We start from the raw sequence: 12991 nt of genomic DNA on the forward strand, positions 1-12991 counted from the left end.
ACAAAGAAATTGGCCATGGTTGCGGCATTATTGGCCTTCCCATTGGTCTGCTGTGACATGGAAAGACCAGGCACAAGAAGTTAAAGCAATCCAGATTGTTTGAGAAGTGAGGATGATTCAATATTATTAGAGCCCCAGGCAAACTCACTGGATTTTGTGATTTTGCCTCTCTTCCATTTACACCATAGGAATCTGGTTATAACTGATGCCCTTTCATTCTCAAGGCTTAGCACTAACTACTATTAGAAAAGAAATGTATCAGCAATTTCAGAGCCCGTTCCTCTTTTAAAATACCTCTGCTTAAAGGATGCATTTTCTTAACAATATAATTCACCCTTTGGTTTGGGGCAATGCGCAGAATTTGCCAGGGCCTTCAATATTCAAAATCTACAGAGATTCAAAAGTACTGAATTTAGTCCTCCACTCAAACATAACACATCTGACCTTCTTTCCTGAAAATACAAGAAAATAAGTCAGAGATTTCCCTTGCTACACAATATTAAGTATCAAGATAATGTCATCTGGTTGATCAACAGGCCCTGCATGTGCTAGATTAACACAGACTGTAAGAATAGAAATGGAAAATAGGTAAATACTGCTATGTGTCAGATCAGCCTGGACTATTAGCAATCCCAGGACATGCCCAGGACTACCAGGCTGTCATTTTAGGATAACCCCTTCCCACCTTTACCCCACTGTATTGAGTGTGGATAGACTGCAATTTGCTTGACTCAAACATTAAAAAAATAAAACTTGTAGATTTTAAATAAATGTATATTCAGAAAGAGAGGAGAGAGGAGAAGAGTAAGTGGAACAGTTGTAGCTCAAATATGATATACTTTAGCACGGGCTGTATTTCTTAAGAGAGAGTAACTCTACTACTTCAATGACATAAAGAATATTAAAAGGGTCATCATATATAAAAATATAATAAACCACCAGATATTTAAAAGTTTAATTAAAAATATTGAAGGCAATGAAGTAAGGTGGCTAAAATGAATTTATCCATTCATACAAACTAACACATTTACAATGTTAGAGACATATGGCCAGATGGTAATTTCTGAGATAAGTAATTTGCAAGTGCTATTGGCATATTTCTATGGTTAAACATCTATATTATTAATAAATATCTATATAAGTGAAATTTATATTTTTCCTTCATAATAGAGATATATTTATGGAAAATTATGATTTATCTTTATACAACTTGTCTTTTACCTATGAATATTCCAAGCATAATACATACACAGACACATATATAAACATATACATAGATACATATTTTACCTGTATAAAATATATTAACAGAATTGCTTAGAACATTTATGTAAGAGTATGAACTGTCATAATAGAGGAAAGAATTTTCATTAAATTACTTATACCTGTGTTACTGTATGCATTTAACAGAGTATAATTTTAAAAAGATTTAAGCAAAGTATTAATGTCACAAATTATATAACAATCAGATATATTTATGCTGTCCTTACAAGATATGCCAGTCCCAAATCTTCCTTAATAACCATGCTAACTTGATTAAAAGCAATTTTTCTCCTGCTTTTTAAGATAAATAATTTAAGGTTTTTCTACAAATATACTAACAAGATTTTAAAACTACATTCAAGTGTTTTCTTCCACAGCAAGATTAATTCTTTATTCTAGAAGACAGACCAGACAATAACACATTTATTAATATGAAGCTCATTATTTTGTAATGAAACAAAAATTAAAATTTTATGAGCACAATTTATATTTAAGCATTATGATAGTGATAGTGATCTCACTGTTAATATGATCATACAGTTTTAATTTCAACTGAGCTAAATTTTCCGGTTAATTTGAAAGACCTTAAGAATTTTTTAAGCCAATGGGGATAAAAGGAGGGAGGATGGGAGTCACTGCCCCTCTCAAACAAAAATGAATTATGTAAACACAGATTACTTAGTGTGGGGGAATATAGGAAAGATATCTCTGACTTTTCTCAGCTTGCCAGGTCTGTGTCTCTTCTATCATCAACTGTATGCACAAAGCACCTTACAAATTATAACAAGATAACAGAGTAAATGCCATTTATGATTCATAATTACATAATTTTTTGGTCTGATATCCTTTTTCAGTCATTGAAAGGAATGGCAAAAACTACAATACTTTTGCACCAACCGAATATATGTGTGTATACTGGCATTCACACTGGAATATATGTATTACATATACATATTATAGGTGAGGACAAGTTAGTTGTTTCAGTCACCAAGCCAGTATTAATGAACACTGCCAAAAGTATTGGGAAATGTGAGTACGTGTGTGTGCGCGCCCACAGGCAGTTGGGATAGAGGTAAATGATACAGCATAAGCTTTTGATTTCATCTGAATGGTGAAACACTTTTGTAGGATAGCTTTTTGTATGGAAAATCTCATCTAGCATCTTAGATGTCATGAATAGCAGAAATGAGGTTTTTTCCCTCACTGTTTAAATCCTATATCCATATACACATATTCATACATGCACATGTTTGATAACTTAAGGAAGAAAGAAGTTAAAATGAGCTTAAACTAGCTCCACCATCTGCAAGTCACTAGTGAGGAGCAGAATGTTTTCATCAGTCATTATGAGTCAGATCTCAATGATTAAAAACCCCAAAGCTTCTCAAGGGTATAATTTCCTGGTTCTCCACCTGCACACTTCCCTGTGGACCTCATCACCCTTGACTCTAACTACATTCTGAAAAAGCAAGTAAATTCTCATTGAGAAGCAGAGTTTAGCAATACATGAAAATGAAACTAGTCATGTTCATAACCAGATAAACAACATGATATTTTATTTTTAAAAATCAAGAAAAAAATGTTTGCTTACTTTGGCTTATATGACTATTAATAACTGATTCCAAAATAATTCTGTTATGTTAAGAAAACATAGAAATATTTTCTTGAGGTTCCACATCAGATATCATCATTGGAAGAGCAATTGAGTTCCAGTGGCCTGAGAAGCTCAATTTGACTTTTGAATGCTTTGGGGTCAATAAAACCCCAAATGATTTAGGCCATCACACATCCCCTAGCTATGTAAATCTTTAAGCATGTCAAAGAAAATTTAATCCACATAGGCTGATTCATTTACCCTTAACTCATCAAAATAAGTGTTTGTAGGAGTTATTTAATGTTAAGAAAGTCCTCTTTATAAAAATGCTTCAAATCTGTACTTTTCAGAAAGAGAATGTCATTTCAAGATTAAGCAATTCCTCTCTAACTCTACATTTTTACTGTTAGTTCAAAACTCAGAATATTTTTAGTTTCTAAGGGGACTGAATTTCCACTGAAGTAGTCTATCTTTCTCAATCACAGCCAGATCACAGTGCTTTCTCTCTCTTGGTGCTTGTAATTCCACTGAGATGCCTCCATAATTACAAACAGTGCACTGTACTTGTTCTGAGACAAAACAGCCCTCCATAACTAAGGAATGTATAAAACAATGGATTGAAATAATCTTCCCAGACTTTTTATTTCTTCTTCACTGAATGTTGTTAATGTTAGATACAAATGAAGTGAAATGTAGTAATGATGATTTTAAAAACAAATGTGGAAAAAGACCTAAAACTTCCCCTCAAAACGGATCTGGAAACATAAACATCAGCAGATAACTTTGATGTAAGATTCTATTGTAGGGCTTTATTTTGTTCTTGTTGTCAAATTAGACAGAATGTAATGTTATTATCTATTTTGTCAACATTTATAACATGAAATAACAAATACGCATTTCTAGTTTCTTTGAAAAATTAATTTAGAACAGAATCTTAGTGCAAAATGGTATTTGGTTTGAGAACCATTTGAGAGTGCTGATTTTTACACTGTTGAAGTTATATGATATCTTGGGATAAACTGGTCATTGTATGAGCCATATATAGAATAAAAATAATAAAATTGAAAAGAGAATTATTCTGATGTTTTTGATACAATCTAAATCCTGCATAATTGAAACTTTTATGATTAATCTTGTTTTGTGTTGACACAATTAAGGTAATGTTAACATGTTAAGAAATTAGATAAAGTTTCATAATTAACAATCATTGCTCCAGAAAAAGTATGGTGGAGTCATTAAGACAACAAAATGGTGCCAGACTATTTGCCTTTGAATCCCAGCTCTGCCACTTAATTAATTGCAGACTGACTTCGGACTCCGTCATTTAAATTATTTGTGCCTGTTTCTATATCCATAAAAATGGAGATAATATGTATATCTCAGGGTTGTTGTGAGGACTAAACGTGTTAATATCTATAAAGTAGTTAGAACTCCAGCAATATAGACATTAGCTCTTATACTATTTAACGAGAAAAATCAATTGTTTGAATCTGACATTTGACAATTTTCTTTCCCTGTGCCTTTTTGTGTGTATTTCCAAAATAATACAGTACTATGGAATGTCTATTTTAAAGTCAAAAAGATGTACTATGTACTTAATGTGTCCTGAAAATTAGGATTTTATCACGTAAAACTGATTAACAAAAGAAGCAGATTAAAACATAGGTATAACAGGTTTTATGGTGTTGGCTTTCCAATCTTTTTCAGTTGGTTCTGCACTTTCTAATTCATTACATACTATTTTTAGGAGGTGTTATGACAATTACATCAGTGAATCCGTAAGATGTTTGTTATTTCAAGAAAGGTATAACATGGATATAATTAAAAAAATTATAGGACATTCTTACAAATAATCTTTTTTTTTTTTTTTTTTTTTTTTTTTTTGAGCCAGAGTCTCACTCTGTCACCCAGGCTGGAGTGCAATGGCGCGATCCCGGTTCACTGCAACCTCTGCCTCCCGAGTTCAAGTGATTCTCCTGCCTCAGCTTCCCGAGTAGCTGGGATTATAGGCACATGCCATGACGCCTGGCTAATTTTTGTATTTTTAGTAGAGACATAGTTTCGCCATGTTGGACAGGGTGGTTTTGAACTCCTGACCTCAGGTGATCTGTCCCACTTGGCCTCCCAAAATGCTAGGATTACAGGCATAAGCCACCACACTCGGCCCTAATCTTTACTACTATTATTATTATTATTATTATTATTATTATTATTATTATCATCATTAAGAGACAGGGTCTCACCATGTTGCCCAGGCTGGTCTCGAACTCCTGAGCTCAAATTATCCACTGGCCTCAGCCTCCAAAGTGCTTGAATTATACTCGTGAGTCATGGTGACTGACCCTTCTTACAACTAATATGTGTTTTAGTATTTGTATACTTGCATTGAATGTCTCAGTTCTTCATTCTTCACTATCTCCATACTCTGTGACTTTTCAGATTCTCCCTTCTGAGGGGAAGGAGTACATTTTTCTACTTTTTGGCTTCAGATTTAGCCACCAGGCTTGCTTTGGTCAAATGAATAAGACAAGACTGATGGGCCAGGCCTTAAGAGTCCTTTCTTGTTCCATGGCTCCTTCTTAGGTTTCTGCCATCAACTTAAAAATAAGAAGCCTGGGCTAGCCTGCTGGTCCCAGAAGAAGCATGAGAAACACATGGAGTCTAGCTGAACTGGTCGCATGGAGCCCTATCTAGATCATCTGGGTTCAACTTAACACACTTGAGTAGTGCCAGCTGAAATTGACAGAGCCATGCACCTGCACCAGGCTTAAATCCGCTGACCTCCAGCTGTCTGGATAAACAACTAAATAAATACTGAATGTGGCTGGCTAATAAGGTTTTATGGTAGTTTCCTACACAGCATGGTCAATAGTATTGTTCTTATTGGAAATTACATAGTGGGGTATGGGTGTAGTACCATGACATTTTCACTGTCTAGGACTCCAAGGGATCTTAATGTGAGGCTTTAGGATGGCTAAATTGGATTCGTCTTCAGTATAAATGCAGAAAGCTTTTAAAATGTGTCTCCTTGTGTATGTGTTCTGTCGGTTTTGTTTCATGGGGAGGGGGGATAGTTTTCTGATACTTAGTTGAAAAATTAGACATAAAGGACAGTGCACTGAGGTAAGGATGGAAGTATGTGAAAAGTGTCATTTTGGGTATCATTTGTCTTTTTACAGCCTTTAGATTAAATGCCTGTTCTTGTGAAGTGTTCCTGCCTTTTCAGATCTAGATTTATAGCCCTCTCAAGTATTTCTTTTCAGAATATGCTCTTCTTTTTTCCCTAAGGTAGCCTATATACTTCTTTTCTTGTCTGTACACTCTTCTAGACTACGATGCTTATGAGGGGAAGATGCATGTATGTCTTGTTCACTGCTAAATCTTGAACCCTAATTATACTTCTAGTCACATAAGTGGCCCTCTGTGAATACTTGTTACTGTGATGTGATGTAGACTTTCCCTTGTAAAATATATATTCTTTAATTTGCCCTTTGCTAAACAAAATAAACTCATTTTAGATATTTTGTCCTATGATAAAATTACTTTATGACAAAGATTATATTTTTCTTTTCCAAAGTGGCTATCTTTTGGTAATATTATAATTTTAAAGAGATTGTGACAACATTCTGAAAATATAAATGTTTAGACATTAGCAAGTAAAACTTTCTCTTATATATCCTCAGTCTTTTCCCTGGAGAGAAACACATTTAACCACTTTTTTTTCTCGGTAGTTTAAATAATTCAAAATAGTGTGCTTATGCCTTCATTTCCAAATATTTCAATTTAAATGTTATCAGTAGTTTCACCTGCATTAAAAAGTGATGAATTTTACTCCCTTACACTACTACATTCCTTCTTAAAAAAGTATGAAGACACTTTTTACTTTTCATTTTTACTTTAGTATTTATAATCTTAAATAATGAATTAAAACCTCTATTTCCTGATATTACTTCAGATATTTCCTGACTTCCTAATATGTAAGATGTAATTGACAGATTACATCAGTTCTAAAAGGCAAAATTGTATCAGTATTAAAGCAGAAAGTCAGGAGCTCTGTATGAATATTCTCAGAAACAAGTAGATTCAATTAGCAACTGATATAATTAAGAAATAATGTGTTTGATAGAGTATAGCTATATATTTCTTTTTGTAAATGGGATAAAACAAAGACAATTAGAAATTTCTGAAGAAAAAAATGTCTACTAACATCAAGTGCCAAATACACATTTCCTAATCAATGGGTCTGACCAAATAAACTTAGTTCTGATATAAATACATTTTATAATGATTTTTTAAACTCTGGTTATTTATTTTTGGCATCATCTCATAGATATTTACAATATGAAAAGTGATACCACTTAGAATATCAAATTATAATATAAAGGTAATGCTATGTCAGAAAGAAGAAACCAAGACAAGGAGAAATAGAGAAGAAGAGGGCCAGTGGTAAAAATAATTTTTATCAAGAGAAGTAAAAGACATTTTAATTAAAAATTAAATCAATTTTCAACAAATAGATTTGGAAAGATTTTTAGGAGTTAATACTTTAACAAGATTGTGAAGAAAGGATGTCTCATCCACTGATGGAATTTGTATACATAGTACAATATTTATGGGGAGTAATTTCAAAATAAGTATGGATAAACACATTTTATTCTTAGTAACCCATAACAAGGACATAATCTAAGCCATAAATGTTTATGCATTAAGATTCTTTCACACTTCATTGGGACAAAAACACAACTAAATTACATACATCATATGATATTAACTACATACAGCTAGGTAGGAATATAGTGGGAAGCTTTGTAAGTGATAGTTCATGCTGTTTCTTTTTTTAAAAGAATTTTCATTGTAACTTAAACCTTTAATTAGTATTCAGAGTCAATACATATATTTTTACAAATTTATTGCCAGAATATTATAAGTGATTGGTACACTTTCAGTTAAGCATAGCTGCACACCTACAACCATCTGATCTTCAACAAAGGTGACAAAGACAATCAATGGGGAAAGGACTCCCTATTTAATAAATATTGCTTTGATAGCTGGCTAGCCATATGCAGAAGATTAAAGCTAGATCCCTTCCTTACACCATATACAAAAATCAACTCAAGATGGATTAAAGACTTAAATGTAAAACCTAAAACTATAAAAACCCTTGAAGAAAATCACCTAGGAAAGACCATTCTAGACATACCCCTTGGCAGAGATTTTATGACAAAGATGCCAAAAGCAATTGCAACAAAAACAAAACTTGACAAAAGGAATCTAATTAAACTAAAGAGCTTCTGCACAGCAGAAGAAACTATCAACAGAATAAATAGCCCATAGAAAGAGAGAAAATGTTTGCAAACAATGCATCTGACAAAGGTCTAATGTCCAAAATCTATAAGGAACTTAAAAAAATCAACAAGCAAAAAAAAAGACATTAAAAAGTAGGCAAAGGACATAAACAGACACTTTTCATAAGAAGACAGATATATGGCCAACAAGCATATGAAAAATGCTCAACATTACTAACAATTAGAGAAATGCAAATCAAAACCACAATAAGATATCATCTCACACCATTCAGTATGTCTATTATTAAAAAGTCAAAAACTCACAGATGCTGGCAAGGTTGCAAATAAAGGGAAACACTTATACATTGCTGATGGAAATGTAAATTAGTTCAGCTACTGTGGAAAGCAGTTTGGCAATTTTTCAAAGAACTTAGAACTACCATTCGACCCAGCAATTTTATTATTGCGTATATACCCAAAGGAATATAAATTGTTCTGCTATAAAGACACATGCACACATATGTTCATAGCAGCACTGTTTACAATAGCACAGACATAGAATGAACCTAAATGTCCATCAATGGTAGATTGGATAAAGAAAATGTGGTACATACACACCACTATGCAGCCATAAAAAAGAACATCATGTTCTTTGTAGCAACATGGATGGAGCTAGAGGTCATTATCCTATGCAAACTAACACAGGAACAGAAAACCAAACACCACGTGTTCTTACTTATAAGGGAGAGGCAAATATTCAGTACACATGGACACCAAGAAGAGAACAATAGACACTGGGGCCTACCTGAGGATGGAGGGTAGGAGGAGGGTGAGGATTAAAAAACTACTTGTCGAGTATTATATGCTTATTATCTGTGTGATGAAATAATCTGTATAACAAAACCTCGTGACACGCAATTTATCTATAAAACCAACATGCACATGTACCCCCGAAACCAAAATAAATTTTCTAAAAAATTAAATATAATTTATTTTAGAAAAGAGAAGTTCTAGAGGAGAGACATTAAATTAAAATAAAATTAATGTAGTAACCACATGTTTTAACACTTCTGAATTAAAAATGTCCTAAAAAATTACTTCAGGAGATTATTAGCAGGTCCAACTGACTTCTAAGCTTATAAATAAACTCTCCTAAATGAATGCATAAATGCTTAAATTTATGGCCATTAGTAAATTATAGCTAACAAGAAGAATTTTTCATAATGTTATGCCATAGTCATACATGAATTATGCTGGGAAATTGGATCCCCATATGTTGTTAGGAATTCCAATCTTAAAAATATCCTACATCTCTCTTCAAATGCCAATACTACCAGTATTATTCATCTATTCATACATATATGCGCTCATCTGTGGCATGTGAATATATGTATATAAATCTACGTAGTATAGATATCAATTAAACGTAGCAAACAGCAACCAACCATAATTTGAACAAAATAAGATACTGCTGCTCTGTCATTGAAGTAGACAAGATCTCCTTTTTACTTTATATTTATAAAAATTTAATAATTACCAATAGTTAGCACTTGGTAACTTGTCTTATACACATAATGAGTGTTAATAATCAAAAATTATCATTGTGCACTGATGTTCTCTTTTGTCCTGACGGTCATGACACTGGATGACTGAGACTACCCAACTATGACATGCATGCAGTGTGTGAGATGGGAACAGGTGCCTGCAGACCTGATACAGTTTCAGTGTCTTCAGAACCTTATAAAACCTTTTTTTTTTTTTTTTGAAAACTTACATTCTTTTAACAGCACTATTTTCAAGAGCATGCATTACTTTTACGAGGATTCATGTTTGGAAATTAATCCATGTCATGGACCATTCCACTAAAATTAATTTTAAATCTAGGTCTTAAGCAGCACAATATAGTGGAACATGTAATAGTAAGAGTGGGACCCTAAGTTTCTATACTGTGTGATTTTTAGTCTCTAACTCATAAAACATCATTCTGTTGTTTTTAAAGAATGGGAAGGCAAATCAGGGTGTCATCTGGTCTCAGTTCTCTTTGAAAGTCCAGGGAAGATATTTTGTTCCTTGCTGTGATGTCAAAAGAATTAAAAAGTAGCTACTCTATAGAAAAAAAAAAAGTACATCCTGATATTAAATGAACTGCAAATGTTTTAAACTATAAATTGTACAATTGAGAGTAATAACAGTGCTGATAGCACTCCACAAACATGGCGAACATTCCAAAAACCCGCCAGACTTTCTGCACAAAGTGTGCAAGCACCAACCCCACAAAATGACACAGTACAAGAAGAGCAAGGATTCTCTGTATGCCCAGGGAAGGCAGCATTATGACAGGAAGCAGAGTGGCTATGTTGGGCAGACTAAGCCAAATTTTCCAGAAAAAGACTAAAAGTACAAAGAAGATTGGGCTAAGGCTTGAGTGCATTGAGCCCAACTGCAGATCTAAGAGAATGTTGGCTATTAAATGATGCAAGTATTTTACTGGGAGGAGATAACGAGAGAAAGGGCCAAGTAATCCAGTTCTGCCATCTTTTGTTTTATTATGAAGAAAATAAAATCTTGAAATAAATTAAAAAAATTAAAAAAAATAAAAAAATTAAAAAAAAATAAAATAAAAAATAAAAAAAAAAAAAAGAAAATAAAATCTTGAATTTGTATTTAAAAAGAGAAAGTAGTAACAGTTAAGAAACTATATAATTTTAGAAAATTATTCCACAAGATATAGATTTATATATTCCATTTTAGTTTTCTAGGGGTCATTTATAAACCTGGTATCTCTTCATTTTTATGTCTAGTTTTGACTTTAGCACTGGCTTAATCATATTCATAAGTAGCTGTCATTCATTAGGCAGGTACTTTTCAAACAATGCAAATTCAAAGTAGGACTGGTAAAAATCAGAGAATGCTTTATAAAGTTCTCTCTGCAGTTTAAAGAACTGAAGGTCAGAAGACTAAATGATATTTTAGAGTCACACAGCATGTAACTGGAATTGTTCTCTTCTGATGTCAACCTTAGTACATGTCATATTATGAGAACACACACTTAAATTCCATGATCCCATGAGAAAAAGTTTTCAGAAACTATTTAAAAATCTCCTCCATTTGCACTGAAAAACAAAAATACATAAATCTGAGTAAAGCTCAAATTTTAACTGCTGCAATGCAACTGGAAAATGTTTATAGAATTTTTGCATTTTTAAATATTTTACAGAAATTGCTACAACAGGAATATATTTGAAACAAGAAGAGAGTTTACTGGATTTTTTCCAACAGCTTTATTGGGATGTGATTCATATAACATAAAATTTATCATTTTAAAGTTGATAATTCAGTGTTCTTATTAGATTTTCACAGTTACTAGTAAATTGTAACTTTTTACAATTTTCACAGTTACTAGTAAATTGTAACTAGTAAATTGCAATATTGCACGTGGTTTTAAAATGCTGCAAATATTTTTAAAAAAACAAGAAGGAAGCAGAACTCTAGGTGATGAATACATGCAGTGAAGAGATTCTCAGATATTGATAGAAGTTGTATATTCATAGAGGAGATGGACAGTTTCAGATTAAGGACGTATATCTCAACATTCTAAAAAATGAGAAGATGCTTATGATATAATGATAATGGCAAACAACTTTATATAAAAAAATAGTTTTAAAAACTAGAATGCCTTTGTTTAAATATTAACAAGGCCTATTTCTCAGCTGTAAGAACAAAAGGATTTTAGATATTTTTTCAGCTTTGCTATATTTTATACATTGATCCACATCTTTTAATAATCAGAAAAAAAAAATACCAAAATCTGTGGTCTCGTCAATCTTGCAAAAAAAAATTGCTTTGTTTTCATTTTCCTTCCACTCTCCACGTCAAACTTTTCAAAAACAGAATTACATAACATATCATAATTTCAGCTTGTTCAGAAAGATGCAATAACTAGACAGAAATTGAAAGGCCATGGCCTTCACAATGATACCACTTTCCATTTGCAAATGTATCTCCCAGTTGTTCTTCCAATGATTTAGGTCTTGGCTTCAACCAATTTTAACATTGTTCTCTGACTGAACAAATCAAATAAACTCTTTAACATAAATTTTTTTTCAGGTATCGCTCCCCCATCTACCTTCAACCTATTTACCCAGGTTTGATCCTCACTTTAGCTTCAAGATCAAATCTCGTCTAGGCACATCCATATAACATTCTCTCTTCTCTGAATCCCTGTAGTATTTGTGTCTGTATCTCTTATTTTGGCACTAAATTGGGTGGAATAACTTTGCACTGCTTTGTAAGTCCTGCATTCACTCTGTGTGTCATTTCTTCACTTGGCCATAAACAATTTAAAAGTTTGAAATCATCCTTTTCATTAACAGGTATATATCTATATAGAGCTCAATAAGAACTTGTTGATTTAATCAGTGGGTATGAGTTAATTAATTTTAGAAGTATCATAACTGGTACATGGGGAGAAAAGAGAAAGCTATACTGGGCAAAAAAAATCTGGAGGAAGACCCCGAGGGACTAATAAAGCTTTGGGTGATTCGATGGCCACATTGACAAAACAAAATCAGAAGAGAAGAATATATATATGCCAATGAAAACTAGGTTTTTAAAAATGTATCCACCAGTAAGAATCCATGAACTGAATTTTTAACCAGAAGAAAGTCCGAGGGAAAAAGCGGGCAGAGAGAAGAGAACAAGAGTGTTAAGTACTATTAACCAAAGTCAAACCAAAACTCAATGTCCACGTCCTTTCTATCAAAAGTAAGATAATCAATTAGTAGAGATGAATAGGCAAATAATGGAAGTGCTCTGAGTATACTTTTAGAGTGGTGAAGGTTCAATAATA

The sequence above is a fragment of the Theropithecus gelada genome, chromosome 5 (genome assembly GCF_003255815.1).
Source record: "Theropithecus gelada isolate Dixy chromosome 5, Tgel_1.0, whole genome shotgun sequence".
In the NCBI taxonomy this organism is placed as follows: Eukaryota; Metazoa; Chordata; class Mammalia; order Primates; family Cercopithecidae; genus Theropithecus; species Theropithecus gelada.